At 38.3% G+C, this 19,080-nt stretch overlaps 1 protein-coding gene across 5 annotated transcripts in view; it reads right to left on the bottom strand.

The window, feature by feature from the left end:
- Positions 1-18,860, bottom strand: part of LOC124150127 (leucine-rich repeat and death domain-containing protein 1-like) — a 130,271-nt gene extending 111,411 nt beyond the window's left edge. The window contains exons 1-4 of one of the 5 annotated variants that reach the window (XR_006863204.2): positions 18,765-18,838; positions 9,788-9,967; positions 9,154-9,244; positions 8,473-8,647 (exon numbers count right to left, since the gene is read on the bottom strand). The gene's annotated coding sequence lies outside the window, so the exon portion shown is untranslated. The other 4 variants (XR_006863201.2, XR_006863202.2, XR_006863203.2 and 1 more) reach the window with 4 other exon arrangements.
- Between the last annotated feature and the right edge of the window lie 220 nt (positions 18,861-19,080).

Below are 19,080 nucleotides of genomic sequence, written 5' to 3'. Positions count from 1 at the left end.
GTAGCTGACCTGACTACCTACAAACCATGATGTAGCTGACCTGACTACCTACAAACCATGATGCAGCTGAACTGACTACCTACAAACCATGATGCAGCTGAACTGACTACCTACAAACCATGATGTAGCTGAACTGAATACCTACAAACCATGATGCAGCTGAACTGACTATCTACAAACCACGATGCAGCTGAACTGACTACCTACAAACCATGATGCAGCTGAACTGACTACCTACAAACCATGATGCAGCTGACCTGACTACCTACAAACCATGATGCAGCTGACCTGACTACCTACAAACCATGATGTAGCTGAACTGACTACCTACAAACCATGATGTAGCTGACCTGACTACCTACAAACCATGATGCAGCTGAACTGACTACCTACAAACCATGATGCAGCTGACCTGACTACCTACAAACCATGATGCAGCTGACCTGACTACCTACAAACCATGATGTAGCTGACCTGACTACCTACAAACCATGATGTAGCTGACCTGACTACCTACAAACCATGATGTAGCTGAACTGACTACCTACAAACCACGATGCAGCTGAACTGACTATCTACAATGATGTAGCTGACCTGACTACCTACAAACCATGATGTAGCTGAACTGAATACCTACAAACCATGATGCAGCTGAACTGACTATCTACAATGATGTAGCTGACCTGACTACCTACAAACCATGATGCAGCTGACCTGACTACCTACAAACCATGATGTAGCTGACCTGACTACCTACAAACCATGATGTAGCTGACCTGACTACCTACAAACCATGATGTAGCTGAACTGACTACCTACAAACCACGATGCAGCTGAACTGACTATCTACAATGATGTAGCTGACCTGACTACCTACAAACCATGATGTAGCTGAACTGAATACCTACAAACCATGATGCAGCTGAACTGACTATCTACAATGATGTAGCTGACCTGACTACCTACAAACCATGATGCAGCTGACCTGACTACCTACAAACAATGATGTAGCTGACCTGACTACCTACAAACCACGATGCAGCTGAACTGACTATCTACAATGATGTAGCTGACCTGACTACCTACAAACCATGATGTAGCTGAACTGAATACCTACAAACCATGATGCAGCTGAACTGACTATCTACAATGATGTAGCTGACCTGACTACCTACAAACCATGATGCAGCTGACCTGACTATCTACAAACCATGATGCAGCTGAACTGACTACCTACAAACAATGATGTAGCTGATCTGAATACCTACAAACAATGATGTAGCTGACCTGACTACCTACAAACAACGATGCAGCTGACCTGAATACCTACAAACAATGATGTAGCTGACCTGACTACCTACAAACCATGATGCAGCTGAACTGACTACCTACAAACAACGATGCAGCTGACCTGAATACCTACAAACAATGATGTAGCTGACCTGACTACCTACAAACCATGATGCAGCTGAACTGACTACCTACAAACCATGATGCAGCTGAACTGACTACCTACAAACCATGATGCAGCTGAACTGACTACCTACAAACCATGATGTAGCTGAACTGACTACCTACAAACCATGATGCAGCTGAACTGACTACCTACAAACCATGATGCAGCTGAACTGAATACCTACAAACCACGATGTAGCTGATCTGACCACCTACAAACCATGATGTAGCTGACCTGACTACCTACAAAGCATGATACAGCTGAACTGACTACCTACAAACCATGATGCAGCTGAACTGACTACCTACAAACAATGGTGTAGCTGACCTGACTACCTACAAACAGCAATGTAGCTGAACTGACTACCTACAAACAACAATGCAGCTGACCTGACTAACTGCAATGATAAAGCTGACCTGACTACCTACATACCACGTTGTAACTGACCTGAATACCGACAAACAACGATGTAGCTGACCTGACTTCCTACAAACAACAATGTAGCTGAACTGACTACCTACAAACAACGATGTAGCTGAACTGACTACCTACAAACAACGATGTAGCTGACCTGACTACCTACAAACAATGATGTAGCTGACCTGACTACCTACAAACAATGATGTAGCTGACCTGACTATCTACAAACAACAATGTAGCTGACCTGACTACCTACAATGATGTAGCTGACCTGACTACCTACAAACAATGATGTAGCTGACCTGACTACCTACAAACAATGATGTAGCTGACCTGACTACCTACAATGATGTAGCTGACCTGACTACCTACAAACAATGATGTAGCTGACCTGACTACCTACAAACAATGATGTAGCTGACCTGACTACCTACAATGATGTAGCTGACCTGACTACATACAAACAATGATGTAGCTGACCTGACTACCTACAAACAATGATGTAGCTGACCTGACTACCTACAATGATGTAGCTGACCTGACTACATACAAACAATGATGTAGCTGACCTGACTACATACAAACCACGATGCAGCTGAACTGACTACCTACAATGATGTAGCTGACCTGACTACCTACAATGATGTAGCTGACCTGACTACATACAAACAATGATGTAGCTGACCTGACTACATACAAACCACGATGCAGCTGAACTGACTACCTACAATGATGTAGCTGACCTGACTCATTGCCAATACCACTGTCAATGCACTTGCCGATGCACACACTGCATGTGCAGCACAATTCCCATGAAATGTCTAAAAGCACATTGTCATGGCACATTGTATATTGTCTGAAGCGTTAAAGGGGCACTTATCTCTGGCTTCTTCTCAGCTGTCTAATACTGCCCGCTAGGGTTCACTAGCTTCCATGAGTATATTTGCTCGCTAACTCCACTGATTGTAACAAGAGATTAGGCTACCGTCTGTAAGGACAGCTAAATAAACTTTGAAGCAATATCTGTTTTACTCATTTTTGAACACTGATTGGTTACCCATGATCTATGAAGTTTTCAACAAAAATAGCAAGTTAATAAATTCCTTAAGCCTCAACAAACAGAAAAAATGAACAGTGGAAGCTCATCGGGTGTTGTTCTTTGGAAATACCCACAATGGAACCTTAAAATTTAATTTTAACAAGAGTCATCAGAAACATGACATATCCCCCCAGCAGCTGTCTGTAAAGTAACCACATGTAAATGTGCAATTCTGTATGTAATGAGTCAAGAGTTGAATGCATGCATAATTTGTTTACCCACAAAAGATCCACCATGGTCACATCCATATGAAATGGAAAGTAAAACAAGTGTGTCCCTAACCAGGTAGCTGACCCAACATTTCTCTTAGCCCATGTCAAAATAGCTGCAATGGAAATTCTAAAACAGACATTTCTAAAACTCCTTAATATCAAATGGCACCAGTTCAGTATGTGCTTTATATATAGACATGCAATGTTTGGCAAGGAAATATTTAACAGTTTATTTGTGAACCCACCCTATATTAAAACTTAAATCCAACTTGTTGCCATGGAAATGTAAAAAATAAAAAATTATTCCTAAATAGCAAAAGGCACGAGTTCAGTATGTGCCTGGTAGACATGCAAAGTTTTGTAAGAAAGTATTTAACGTTTTTTTAGTTACGTTCTGAAAACGAACACCACCCTAAAAGAACCTAAGTCCAACTTGTTACCATGGAAATGTAAAAAATTAAAATTTCTACAATTCCTAAAGAGCAAAAGGCACCAGTTCAGTATGTAGTTTAAACCTATGAAGAGTAACATGGAGAATATTCAACAGTTTTTGAGTTCTGCTTCGGAAACCAACATCACTCCCACAGTGAGCCTATGTCCAGCATGCTTTCATGAAAATTGGAGAAAAAAAAATTGGAAAAATTCCAAAATAGCAAAAGGCACAACTTCACCACTTAAGTGATATAAATGCAAAGTTTGATGAAGAAATATCTAATGGTTTTCGAGTTCTGCTCCGGAAACGATTCAGGCAGACGGACGGACGGACAGACGGACATGCCCATAGCTATATCCCCCCAAATTATATGCTGAGGGGATAAAAAGGTTCCCTGCAGTGAAAGCATTATCGAATTTCGGATTGCGTGGATAACACGATTGCTACTCCCTGTCATCCATGTTTTCTGGTATAACCCTACACCTGTGTCTTTGTTGTCATTCATTTGATGCTCAGTTAATGAATTTATTACAGGTACAATTAGTGGTAGAACTGTGTCGGCCCGGGAAGTCCAAAATCTATTTACCAGTAGTACCGGAAAGGCGAATGGAGGGGTAAGGGACTGGGGACCGGGAAGGCGAATGAAAAGATCAGTGATGTGTACCCTCGTTATGTATACAACGGACACTTATACATTGAGGACACTGGGGTGTTGTGAGACGGAAAAGTGAAGAAAGAGATAAAACAAATTGAACTCAGAGAATGTGATTACTAACTTCCATTGAACTCGTGAGACGGAAAAATAAAGAAAGACATAATCTACTAAAATTGTTAAAATTGAACTCAGAGAATGTGATTACTAACTTCCATTGAACTCGTGAGACGGAAAAATAAAGAAAGACATAATCTACTAAAATTGTTAAAATTGAACTCAGAGAATGTGATTACTAACTTCCATTGAACTCAGATTAAGTAATCTAGTAAAGAAACGATGAAGCTATAACAACACGCGGGAATCAGTTAATCTCTACTACTATATCTTGTATTGAGAAGATGCGACTTTAACGCAAAAGTTGTTTGAATTGTGAGTAGGATGTCTCTTTGTTCTGAAACCCAAGTAAGAAGTATATAAGATTTTTATATGTACAAGATCATTAACGTTCAAAACGATGGCTAATGCACAGGTACGTTTGATTTTCATCGACTCTGTTCGTGGCGGCAAGCATCTTTACTACAGTGGTCATAAGTATCGTATTAACAAGAAGACTGATGAGAAGACTTATTGGAAGTGTGTCACCAGCCAGTGCAAGGCCAAACTCATCACCTCCGATGATGTCCTTCAGTCACAAGGACAGGCACACAACCATGTAGAACAGCCCTTCATCATGCACGTTGATGCCTTCAAATCGAAACTAGTTCATCGTACCAGGTGACCGAGGTGACTCCTATACCCTGGATCTACGATGATGAGATCGCCAACCTGAGGAAGAACCATGATGTTGTACCTGATGGTGTGCTGGCTGAGATCCCGACCTTTGCAGCGATGAAGACTATCCTTTACCGCCAGCGTCACAAGACTATTCCACTAGACATGGTTGAAGACGTGTGGGCTGATGCGATTGCAGACAGTCCCCAAGGCGTCAAGGTGACGCGCTTCATGGACTATGTTACCACTATATGGGTAGAAGGATCTTGGAGCAAGGACCTGTGGAATCACTTCGGAAACCAGGGCCGCAGAACAAACAACAACCTTGAAGGATGGCATCATCACCTGAACAAGAGCGCCCAGAAGACTCACCATAACATCTTCGAGGTAGTGAATCTTCTGAAATGTGAACAATCTCTTACAGAAGTGAGGGTTGAGCAGCTAGGCGCTCACCCAAGAGCACCTGCTCGGAAGAGAAAATACCGAGTGATTGACTCCGTGCCTTGAAAGAAGATCTGTTGAACCAATTGACGACAACAATGGACTACACTGACGATGTGGCAGATCTACTGCACTGGGAATGAACTGAATTATTACATAAATGATAAAATGTATGTCTATATACATCTTCAAATACATGCATGATATATGATATGTTATACTATACTTGTTATATATTGACTTTGTTGTCCAGATTAAATAGTGTCCTCATTTCATTGGTGTTTTCTTTGTAATTAACAATTACCGGGAAGGCGATCATCTGCCATAATAAGAATCCATGTTTGAAGTGAGGTGAAATGTGTGTTATGTCATCTGCACATGGCAGCCCAGCAAGAGGAGTGATCAGTTGATTTACCTTTTTGTAAATTAACTGATCATTCCTCGCCATCAAGGATCAACAGAAAATATGTTGATTGATTAATCACTGTTATCTTGCACATTGGATTTGACAAAAGTAAGTGTTTGCATGTGTAGGTTTACTATAGCAGACAGAATACACTCCTATCATGGCGTGAAGTGCCGTTGTAAGAACAACATACTTAGTTCAAAGGATTTGCCGATAATATGTTGATTGATAGCTCATTGTTATCCTACTCAATGGATTTGTTTTAAGAACCGTGGACATTATGAAAATAGTTGTCACATGGGCTTTCCCAGCTGACCCCCAAGACTTGACACCTATGTGAAACAGCGGAAACAAACTAAGAGATCAGTTGAGAAACGAAGACGGGTCATAATGTCCAGAAACGCTATATATATATTCTAAAATATTTGATTGTTACAGAGACACGTGACATCGGATAAGTTTCTGTGTACAGCTGCAGACATATGGGATATTGTTCCTTTATGTGGATATTCACGGATACATTCCTCGAACAAGGTAAATGCCTGATATTATACATATTACTTTGATAGGTTGTAATTCGGATATGTGCATTTTGTTTTCATTCATTTGCTGTAGCAGTGAACAGATTCATTCTTGTTCCTCTACGTATTCGTTAGGAAGTTCGATGCGAGACAGACATTGTTTCACAAGCCTTTTTGTTTGTAGGGGTGTATATGTTACAGTTAATGTGTAAAATGTGATTCACTATGTCTACATATTTCAGTAATTTACAAATTGACTGAAACACCTGTCCATTTATTTAACAGATTGACTAACAATTATTACGAGGTTCAAAAGGACTTAAAACATCACAATAGACTTACTATGCTTGGATTAGAAGCCAGAATCATGGAAATGTACTTTGACTTTCGTTTTCCTTTAATCCTATCATTTTCAGTCAATGGGTGATGAAATTAAAACATAAAAATGTTTGGAATTCGTTATCATAACAACATAAATGGACAGATTTTTCAGTCAATTTGTAAAATAACTGAATATTAAGGCATTTAATAAATTGCCTAAGTGAAAATTTTACACATTTTGACTATAAAATATACACACGATGAAATAAGCAATGCTCAGGTGAAATATTTACTTTGTGTTGCAAGTCAAAATAGTGTAAACAAAAATCACACAATACCAAGCAAGTGACTTATCAAAACTTTGTCACCATTACCGCTGCTACCCACAAAGATACCTATTATTTCCTTATTATTTTCAAGACTAAACTGTATTTCATTTTGTTGATCAATATGACCATACGTCATGCGCTGACCAATGGCGCAGCACGGGTCACAAACTAGCCTAGATTTCTGCTATATCCTCCCGGGTACTCACTAAGAAAAAACAATAACAAAGGCAACAACCAGTCCCGGGGATTTGCTGTAGATCAGTGCCTCTTTAAGATTGCAGATTATTGGAATGAAATGCAGGAATGTCTTGTAAGGAAACTGGATGTCAAGTTACACATCACCATACTGTAACTTCTAGATTATTGCAGAAACACCAACCAACATATGAAATCAAGGACAGGCCACGCCCAGGTCAGCCTCACAAGACATACAGGAGAGAAGATGCAGCAAAATTAAGGCTCGCTGACAACAGTACAGTTGTGATTTCAACCAGACCCTTACAAAAAAAAAGAAGCCAGAAAAGATGCATCCGAGACCGCCTTAATCATTCCCCGCAAGGCACATTTTTACCTTCTCCGCAGGGTCTTAAGGAAGTCTCTAGATATTCCCGGCAAATGTCTCCACACCATCTCGGCAAACTACTCCAACTTGCAGCTTGCTGAGAAGTATCCAAGACTTCCTTACAGTACCTACTGAAGTAGTCTCCGATACTTCCTTAGAATTAACCTTATATGGCTAATTAAATATGCTTTGAACCATCTCGGCAAACCCACTTAGGAAGTCCCTGATTATTCTCCACAAACGTGTGTGACATAATCAAAGATGTTTCTAATGCATCCCCACAACACTTGCAAGGAAGTCTCCGAAGCGTCTTCTCAAACCTATCAGGGGTAATTAAATATGCTTTGAACCATCCCGGGAAACCTTCTAAGGAAGTCCCCGAATAGTCTCCACAAACTATTATTAGGTAATCAAAGGTGTTTCTGAAGCATCCCAGCAAAACTTGCAAGGAAGTCTCCGAAGCATCTTCGCTAACCTATCAGGGGTAATTAAATATACTTTGAACCATCCCGGGAAACCTTCTGAGCAAGTCCCTGATAAGTCCCCACAAACTTGTGTTATGCAATCAAAGATGCTTCTGAAGCATCCCCGCAACACTTGCAAGGAAGTCTCTGAAGTGTCTTCACAAACCTGTCATGGGTAAATTAACATGCTTTGAACCATCCCGGCAAAGTTCTAAGGAAGTCTCCATAACAAAGATGTTTCAGAGACATTTTACCTTTCCATCATTTTCAGTAATACAAAAGATGTGCTTACATCATAATCTAGTCTTTCAACAGCATCCCAGAAGTGTCTGTGAAACATCCTTGCCAAACCTGTACTGTCAAAAATGAGATAACTAAGTTGTATAGTATTCTCTTTATTTGGAGTTATAACAGCAATAACAAGTAGCCAGAGGTGGACATCATCAACAGAAGATATCATTATATGGTAGCCATCATATGAAAGTGGAAGTCACCATATGAAAGGGAAGTCATCCTCGTCCTGGCAGGGGTCGTCATGGAAGCTGTCCTTCAAGAGGCTGAAATGGGATCAAATGTTATTGTATATCAGTGACATAATGAGTGAGTGAGTGAGTATGGTTTTATGCCGCTTTTGCACAATGTTCCAGCAATATCACGGCGGGGGACACCAGAAATGGGCTTCACACAATGTACCCATGTCGGGAATTGAACCCGGGTCTTTGGCGTGACGAACCATCTTTAACCACTAGGCTACCGGACAGCCCCAATCAGTGCCATAAACTAATTACTTTATGTCAGACGTCAAGGAGTGAGTGAGTGAGTATGGTTTTACGCCGCTTTTAGCAATATTCCAGCAATATCACGGCGGAGGACACCAGATATGAGCTTCACACATTGTACCCATGTCGCGAATCGAACCCGGGTCTTCGGCGTGACGAGCGAGCGCTTTAACCACTAGGCTACCCGATCGACCCCAGACGTCAAGAAGACTCATTAAAAACTATTACAAAAATTACTTTTTGGGGGCTACAAAATTACTGATGTTATGGTCAAAGAAACAAACCATGGCTCATTCACTTGAAGGCATTCCTAAGCGTGCAGATCTTCTTGCTCACCACAAAGTTCCAGTTGTTTTTTCTTTGCGGGTTTCAGAACTGATGAAAAAAATAACATGTTACACTGGATGATAAATCAAAGCTTCATAATTCATGATACAGTAAAAATAAATTGCAAACAAGATAAGAGCATTAAAATTGCACTCAGGTGAAATGGTTCCAGTCCAAATGTATGATGACTTGAAAGTTACAAAACTTACCACTTGTACCAAAACTAGATTTTAAATGATGTCAATTAGTTAACATCTTGTGATTAGATATTCACTTAATATTGATATGTCCATGTAAGTTGACCAAAGCATTACACATTCAAATGTCATTGTGTTCTAGAAAAATGTAAAAAATGGTTTTGACATTTACAAGTACTCATATTGGCTCAAAAGTTAAACACAGGAAGGATATTTAGATTGTAAAACCTATTGATTCCTTACAATGATTCTGATATTAAATTATAAAAATTAAACCTTTACCTTACAAGTCTGTGTGTGCACTTTGTAAGTACCAGTTAGTTTCATAACTTATTTAGTTACAGTTCCATTAACCTGAAATGAAATTTACCTGACACTTAACAAAGATACTGACCTTCGAGTACCACATCGGTGTCGGTAGCATCGTAAAAACACCAAGTTGCTGGCCACAAGGCAGCAACTGGCTTCTTTACCTTGATCCCTTCTCATGAAACAGGCACATCAGCAGGAGTTCACGTCTTCCTATGAAGTATCGTTCCCTTTTTGTCTTCAAAAATCACCACAAGGAAGGGGGCTGAAAAATCAAGTTGCATTCATTAATAACCTAAAACTAAAAGGCGGGTATTGCTGGTCACAAAACAAAGTTGACACTGGCAACTTTGCCAAAATTTCAACAACCTGGTGCCAGTCCAAAACGTAATTCAGGATCTATACCGCGATGGCGATGGAGCATGTCGACGGGGAAAACGATAAGACCACAACATTTACTGGGAACATATATCTATTTCAAACAAACGTTACAAAACATGAGTTTCCCTTACTTACGAGTTCTTAAAAAAATATCAACCAACATCCTCGTTATAAAACAGCAGGTTACAAAATGGCGTCGATTTCCGTACTAATTACCATACAACAATGGACATTTGTTTGTAAAAAAAACCTAAGTTTTAATTTCAAATACAACTTAAGATAAATAGAGTTTAACATAATACAAATATATAATTTCTTATCTATTAATTCAATAATTTTATAAATTTATAACTACAGTCTGCGATCATATTTCACATTTCAGTGACCAGATACATAATTTGTTTTGAAGAAATACTCTTATCTCAGTCCCACATCGGTGCTCTCCGTAAATTTTACGGAGAACCACGATGTGATCGAAACATGAAATCTTAAAGGGGCACTGATCTAACGGACTGGTTGTTGCCTTTGTTATTGTTTTTCCCCCGTGAGCACCCGGATGATATGCAACGCAACTGAGCGTGACCAGAGACTGGGCTACCGTCTGCAAGGACAGCTAAATAAACTTGGAGGCTGGAGGCAATATTTGTTTTACGCATTTTTGAACACTGATTGGTTAACTGTGATCTATAAAGATTTCGACAAACGGGCGCATGTTAATTCATTTCTTCAGCCTAAACAAACAGACAAAAAGAACAAGGGAGCTCATCGGATGTCGTCATTTGGAAATACCCCAGATGGTTATAGTTTAATACTAAAAACAGTATCCATGCAGTGAAAGCATTTTCGGATTTCGGATTGCGTCGATGATACGATTACTACTCCCTTGTTGTCATCCACGTTTTCTCGTATAACCCTACACTTGTGTATTTGTCGTCATTCACTTGATGCTCAGTTAATGAATTTATTACAGGTACAATTAGTGGTAGCACCACTTAGATTACCTGACAAAGGTTCCCATTTGGCATTTATTGTGTCTGGGGTAATTATTCAATCTAAATCCAGGTTTGAAGTGAGGTGAAATGTGTGTTATGTAATATGCACGTGGCAGCCCAGCAAGAGGTGAATGATCAGTTGATTTACTTTTTTTGTAAATCAACGGATCGTTCCTAGTCATCAAAGGATTAACAGAAAATACGTTGATTGATTAATCACTGTTATCTTGCACAGTGGATATGTCAAAAGTGAGTGTTTACTAGGTTTACTAAAACAAAGGGAATACACTCATATCATGGCGCGAAGTGCCGATGTAAAAACAACATACTTTGTTCAAAGGGTTAACTGATAATACGTTGATTGATTGATCATTGTTATCTATCACTCAATGGAATTTTTAGGAACCGTGGACGCTATGAAAATAGTTGTCACGTGGGCTTTCTCAGCCGACCTTTGAGACTTGACACCTATGTAAAACACCTGAAACAATCCAAGCGATCAGTTGAGAAACGAACACGGGTTATAATATCCCGAAACGATATATATCTTTTAAAATATTTGATTGTTACTGAGACACGTGACATCGAATAAGTTTCTTTGTACAGCTGCAGACGAGTGGGATATTGTTCCTTTGTGTGGATATTCACGGATACATTCCTCGAACAAGGGAGCTGCCTAAAATTTATACACATAAATTTGGTAGGTTGTAATTATGATATCTGCATTTTGTTTTCCTTCATTTGAACCGATTCGTTCTTGTTTCTCTACGTCTTGGTCGGGAAATTCTTCAATGCGCGATAGACGTTGTTTTCACAGGTCTTTTCCTTTGTAAGCGTGTATATATTACCGTCAATTTGTAAAATGTGATTCTCTCAGGCAATTTATAAAATGTGTAAATATTTCAGTCATTTTGACTAAAAAATCTGTCCAGATTGATCAAGACGATCAAAAGGGCCTACAAACATCACAACAGATTATTATGTAGGATTAAAAGCCAAACAACTTAGAAATGTACTTTTCAAAGTTACATTTTCAGTCTCTTGGTGATGACATTAAACATCAAAATCTTTGGAATTCGTTGTCATAATAATACAGATGGAAATGTTTTTCAGTCACTTTGTAAAATAACTGAATATTTAGACGTTTAATAAATTTGTTACACATTTGACAGTAAACAAATATACACACTATAAAAAAAGCATATGCTCAGGTGAAATATATACTTTGTGTTGCAAGTCAAAATAGTGTAAACGAAAATCGCGAAAATTACCAAGCAAGTGACTTATCAAAACTTCGTCACCATTACCGATGCTACTCACAAAGATACCTACATTTCCTTATTATCTCGAAAACTTTATTTCCTTTTGTTGATCAATGTGACCATACGCCCTTATTACTACCCATAAAAGTGACTAATGCGCTTACGAATGGCGCAGCAGAGGTCGCGAACTAGTCTAGATTTCTGCTATACATCCGGGTATTCACTGGGAAACAACAATAACAAAGGCAACAACCAGTCCCGGGGAATTGCGTTAGATCAGTGCCCCTTTAAAGGCCTGCGCAATATTACAAAATTACATCTGCGCCTATTATTTTTCATAAATAGTCCCAAATTAGATGAGTAAAGGGTCTAATATTGAAGTTTCTAACTGACTTATTTCAGTTTGAGGTTCCAAATTAGAACATAAATTTACGATTTATAAATGGAGCTTGAAAAAAGATTCCTCTTTCAGCGAATGCTAAAACTAAGTTCAATATCTAAGTGAGAATTGGTTTGGATCGGGGGTCGTTTCCGTGGATTTATTTAGCATAATTGTTATGGAGACAATATAGAGGGCTGTATTTTAAAAATATATTTATGTAACACAAACAGATCTAAAGTGTACCTACCGTTTGTTCAGGAACATATACGTTGTCATCCTTGCTGAACTCAGAGTCGGCGTAGATTCTATCTCGATGAAGGTTTGGTGACTCTCTTTTTCCGTTTTTGCTTCTCTTTCAAATTATTATTTTTTATCGATAGATTAAAATATTATTCACTAGATCTATTTCCCGCAATGTTATATAAAATAGAATTCTCCGACACACACTTTGACAATGGGTCCACATCGAACAAGTCAAAGAGCAAAATAAAAACGTGTCAATCCAATCTTTAGATATATTTTACAAAGTAATAAATGAAATCAACAAAATTATTTATCTGTCTAAAAGTTGTCAAACTTAGATATAAGTTATCATTTCCATCTTTTCGTGCGATCGCGTGTGATGCGAGTCAAATGGCATCGCGGCTTTTAATAGTTTTATCGCCTCGATTTCTCCACAATGTTTAATGCCAAATATATGCAAGACAAATCTTTGTCTCAGCTCGTAACCTGGCACAATACATCCACGAAGTTTCATATTTTTAATATAGATCGCGATTTCCTGCTTAAAACGTTCAGAACAACACGATTTAACAAAAACCTTTCGTCAAAGTCTGATATACACGAGTACCGTTGCTGTAATTGGTTGTATCAGGTCACGTGCTCAATTTGACCAATCACGAATCTTATAGCAGATTTCGGCAAGAAAGCGTCACCAGAAACCAATAAAATAGCATGTTATAGTAATGTAAATACTCAAGGCGAGTTGACTGTCGTGTAGATGACAAAATAAGCGTTGAAGATAATGGTGTGTCACATGGTACGTGTTATTCATGCGAAGCTTCGAAAACGGAGATATTTCTTCATGCTACAGAGTGGACAACCACTGTCATCGGGAAAATGATGACAGATATTATTAATAATTCTTTTGAAAATAATTTTCCGATTAGAGTCTAGATCTACGTAAACAATAAATATGAAAAACAACAACAACAATAAATAGGTAGATCCACGGACGTATTTATATACGTCTTTGGTAGATCTAAGTTCTGAAAATCGTCAAATTTTTGTTTCCTCTGTCCTTAATCTGGACGTTATGAATGTGTTAGCTTGGATTATTTTCATTTACAACACACTTAATTTAGTTGTAAATGCATCATTTAAATAATGTGATAAACATAACTTTCATATGGGGGGGGGGGGGGGGGGGGGGGATGAAGAGGGACCACACCCAATGGACACAGAACAGCTACAATTAAAATATACCAGTTGTGAACAGAAGCTCATAAATCCTGAGACTATTATAACTGGTATTGCAGTACTTACTAAGGTACAAAGACAATGAGTAACTTGAGTGATGTGTTTGAATTTTCTGATTGATCATTCATTCTAAGTATAATTTAACTTGAATAAACACTATGACAGTCACTTGACTTGTATTTGAATTATGATTATAACCATTAAAACAGCCAATCATGTATTTCCTGGCACCCCTAAAAATGTAATGGCACACTTAATTTGGCATAATTGTGCCCATTGGCAAACTTGAAATAAATTTAATTTCGATCCCTGTCATGTATATCTTGAGCCACAAATCAGCCACTATGTCTAAAAGTAATATTACTTTATGTTGCCTTTTCTTATATACCTTTTTCTGAGGAGACTGTTATATTGCACACGGACACTGTTACTTTCTGATTGGAATTTATGAATATATCGTACATTTCTTTCTTTTTTTCTGATTATTGCATACTGATAATTCCTGCATTTGTTTTAACTGTATTTAATAGAAATATACCTCGAAGCATTAATTGTGTTGGGTATTTAATTATTAATGTCCTTGCTGACATATATAGGATTTCTAATTCATTGCATGTGAATGTTTTAGATAAAGAGCTTTAGTATTATCCTTAAAGAAAATTCAAAATAAATAATAATGATCATGTCATCTCTTCCAAGCAAGGGACCTAGTTTTCTGAGATCTTGACTAAAGCTCAATGTATTGATCTGTATCAATTGAAAGGAAGTCTTTGAAAGATATACACTTACAAAAGTCTTCATATAGTTTTGGCTAGTGAGGATGCATTCACATCATCATTGCAAACCGGTTATCAAGTTGCCTTGTGAGGAAGTCTCTGAATAGTCTTTGCAAAGTTCTTTCGAAGATTTCCACAAGCAAAGAAGACTCCACGGTATCTTTTCAATTTTGTTTGTTTGTAAAGAAGTCTCCGAAAAGTCCCCACAAATGTTTTTGTGGGGTCTTCGTTAGTGAGAATGCACTCAATACATCCTTGCAAACAGTCAGCTATTTTATTGCCTTATGAGGAAGTCTCCGAATAGTCCTCACAAAGTCTTTGTGGGGTCTTCGCTAGCGAGGATGCACTGATACATCTTTGCAAACCTTCAGCTACTTTATGGCCCTTCTGAGGAAGTCTCCGAATAGTCTTTGCAAAGTTGTTTTAAAGGTCTTCGCTAGCGAAGACGTATCGTAGACATCTTAAGAGATCTCCTAAGACATCCCCTGCTAGTGGAGATGCACTAGAAATGTCTTCGGTAGGTTAATGCCTTTGTGGGGAAGTACTTGATTATTCCCCAGAATAGTCTTCGATGGGTCTCCGCAAAGTCTCGGCTAGCCGAGACCATAAAAATTGGCTAAAATCCCACAAAAGATGCATCGGGACGGTCTCGGGGCGGTCTCGGATACATCTTTTCTGGGTTTTTTTGTAATCGTCTGAAAACCACTGGACATAGAGCCATCCCTTGGACATCCCTTGTTAACTCAGGCCCATAAAGCTGTTCGTTTGGTATGTTCTGGTCTGATCTAATCAACATCTAAACTGGAATACTGCATCATGGCAGAGAGTATTTTTCTGATGAAAGTCGGTTTCGTAGACATGTCTGGAGGCAAGAGACAAACTGCCATGGCTGCACACAACAATCTAGAGACCCATACATTTGGTTGGGGGTCGGAAATGGTATGGACATGTGTTTCATTCAATTGTAAACTTGACTTGATCACTGTGCAGGGTAATCTGAACAGATTTTTGTGTGCATAACAGGCTTCTCCACTCCACTGTAACTACATCCCAATCTACTCAACTGTATTAAACACTGCCTCATACCTGTATATTTACTTGTCAATCATACTCTGTACATGACTTGCTTGATAACGGTGTTAGAACCTACACCAAAACATCGATCCTAATTGTGATAGTTGTTCATCCATATATCTTATCCTTCCTTAGTACTCAAACTTCTAAATGCCTCTCAAAGAAGTCTTCAACTTCTATTTGATATGTTATCTATTATGTCAGCACTGAGTAAAGCTTTGTTGTTTCATTCAATGATGTTCCAATCTGCAAGTTTATTTGTGTAGGCTAATAGACGGTTGATAATTTCCCATCACTGTGAATTTGTCGTCTGGACAGCTGCGCATGGTTTGACCTCTTGTGTTGTGACGTGGACGAAGTTAGGATCTATGCTGAAGTCATTTATAATGGATGCAGGTGGTTTAAGTTTCTAAATAAAATGAACTATTTATCACTTTACTAATTTTGGTATGTTGACATCAGCTTCTCATGTCTGTTTCAAGGCAATAATTTATAAACAGCCTTTACAATAAATTAGCCACATATATGAATCTCAAATAGTCCAGAAAACATAAACTATAATAAAAAGTACTCATAATTTCATACAATCTCATTAAAATCAGATCTTAGTTCTCGCTACCACTAAACAAAGATCTTAGGACATCCCATTAGGGATCACGTCAGAACGACCTTTCATCCGACCAATCAGAGCGTCGCTTACCAGATCATGAAAGTGACAGTCGGAATGTGATTTCTAATCATGCACAGTTGAAAACTTTAAAACTGGGTATTCCGAACGATAGTTAGGGTTTAACGACTGAATCTATACAATCTTGACCATATATTAGCCATTCGAGAATGTTCTTTTGTTCAGGTTTCAAACTTTTAAGGGAGAATTTGTCAAAATATGTTTCGAAGCGTAGTCGCCAATTTGAAATATAAAAGGCAAACAACCAATACATAATTACTGAAAACCATCATCGATATTGCTCATTATATTTTCATAAATCATTACCTTACAAAATAGTTTTGTATTCGGCTTTTTCGTTTATGACAAATAATTAAATTGGTTTCATCTATCTATGGTCATTTTCTATTTCAAACCTTTCCTTTTGCAGAATGGGATGAAATTTGAAATTTTTCTTGAAATGAACTCTAATGTATGTACTGTCTGAAAATGCACATTATACCAAGTTGTAAATACAATTGTAAAGACACTTGGATTTATTAAAAAAATATGAAAGAAATAGTTATATTTCATGGACTGGCTATACAAGCATATTTTGAGCAAAGGTCCAAGTATGAAGGCAGTCACATGTTAAATATTTTCATCATTTTCCATTTCACTTTATCTCGATATTAATTATAATACTACTGTAAAAACCGTAATATTTCCTTCTATCACCTATGCAAGTGATCGTATTCCTTGTATTAAACATAGCCTACTCTAACCTTCAAGTGCTCTCAAATTCAAGTATTTAAATTGTCCAATTATTTCACGATTCAGACCTTTTATAAATTAGATTTGAACCATTAACAACACATCCTAACATCGGAAGTATAAATAAGCGGTCTGCATGATTGCGCAACTAAGCAATGCTTGTATCGCATGGTGCCTGAGTTATGATCCAGTGATCGTGGTAACTTGGGTGATAGTAAGTTAGTGTATTCTTGTTAATTAGTAAGAAATAATAATGATGTCTGATATTGAGTGATGTCACTTGGAGGATTACTTGGACTATTCAACCGTCTTTATGCTTTGTTCTTTGAAAATGTCTGATGTCAACATTACCCTGAAATTGTTGCCATCACTAATGAAAGAGCACTGATCCTAACGTTGCGTGGTTATTAAGAGTTATGTCCCTTCTATGTCCTTAGTGACCAATCAGATTCCATCTCTCATATCACTTGTATTTGCTTCAAACAAAATTCAGTCGAGACGATATGATCAATAATCAAAATTTGATTGTAATGAAACGGGTCTTACCCCGCCAGGTGCATAAAATCACTTCAACACCTTGATTAAAAACATGGAACGATTTGCGAAATATCTGTCAACGCCCAGTTACAGGTACATATGCTTTACAAATCCTGCAGTTGACAGAAATCTGCATGTTGAAATCCATGTTGTTAATGAACCGGATGTCTAGTTCATTACACAATTTTGATTGGACAAGGCATACACTTGTTAGTCCAGCCAAAATGTAACACCAGTATTCCAGCCCAGTTCAGCAAGGGTGGAAACTGGACTTTAAAAGTCAGTTAATGCACTTGTCTCGAGAAGATGCGAATACCAGCACTTACACCAATTTCAATGGCTAAGCATCTAGTGAATGTGCCTATTAGTTTGGACTTACTGAATTTCGATACTTTTGCAAAGATCAAGTCAAACTCAAGTTGAATGTTATACAATTTGGTTACACTGTATGAAGAAACACGAACGTGGTAACACTTTTTATACAATGTATACTTTGTTTACACCATGGCGCCAGCATATGTGGCACTGATCTCTATATACAAGCCGCCTAACGGCCAGGCACCACGAGAGTATAAAAAATAAGTCATTAACGTAGTTATCGAAGTTACTTGGTGGTAACCAATGGTTTGGTCCAATATAACGTGTGTTCGTCTCGCATTACTCCAACTACTTAACAAGTCCGACATCCAGACTATACATTAACGTGAAGGTATTACCAGCAGCAACGTTCCTATATAGATCTATGACTCGTATACAAACCTTGTTTTGTCAGTCGTTGATTCTGATGTATCCACGATTCACACAACAAACACGGAAGCTTCGGCTTCTCGTTGTCAAGAGCAGAGTAACGCTCCTGGCAGCGCCTTGCGATTTGATAAAAGGATTGACAGGTTGCATGCGCTGTAGTGGAGTTTGACCCAAGCTATCTTCCAAGTGCGTGACACTGTTACCCTCCGTGTCTCATCGCTGTAACCAGTGTGCAAGTGGCCATTACAAGAATATTGTAGTGACATAGATTCTTTTAATTATATACTTCAGTGTGAAAGACTGTTGTTACTTAAGTTGAGAACAATGA

Source organism: Haliotis rufescens, unplaced genomic scaffold, assembly GCF_023055435.1.
Source record: "Haliotis rufescens isolate VD_foot unplaced genomic scaffold, xgHalRufe1.0.p SCAF_4, whole genome shotgun sequence".
Taxonomy (NCBI): Eukaryota; Metazoa; Mollusca; class Gastropoda; order Lepetellida; family Haliotidae; genus Haliotis; species Haliotis rufescens.
Note: the sequence above shows the minus strand (reverse complement) of the source record. Positions and strands in the feature narration are given on the sequence as shown.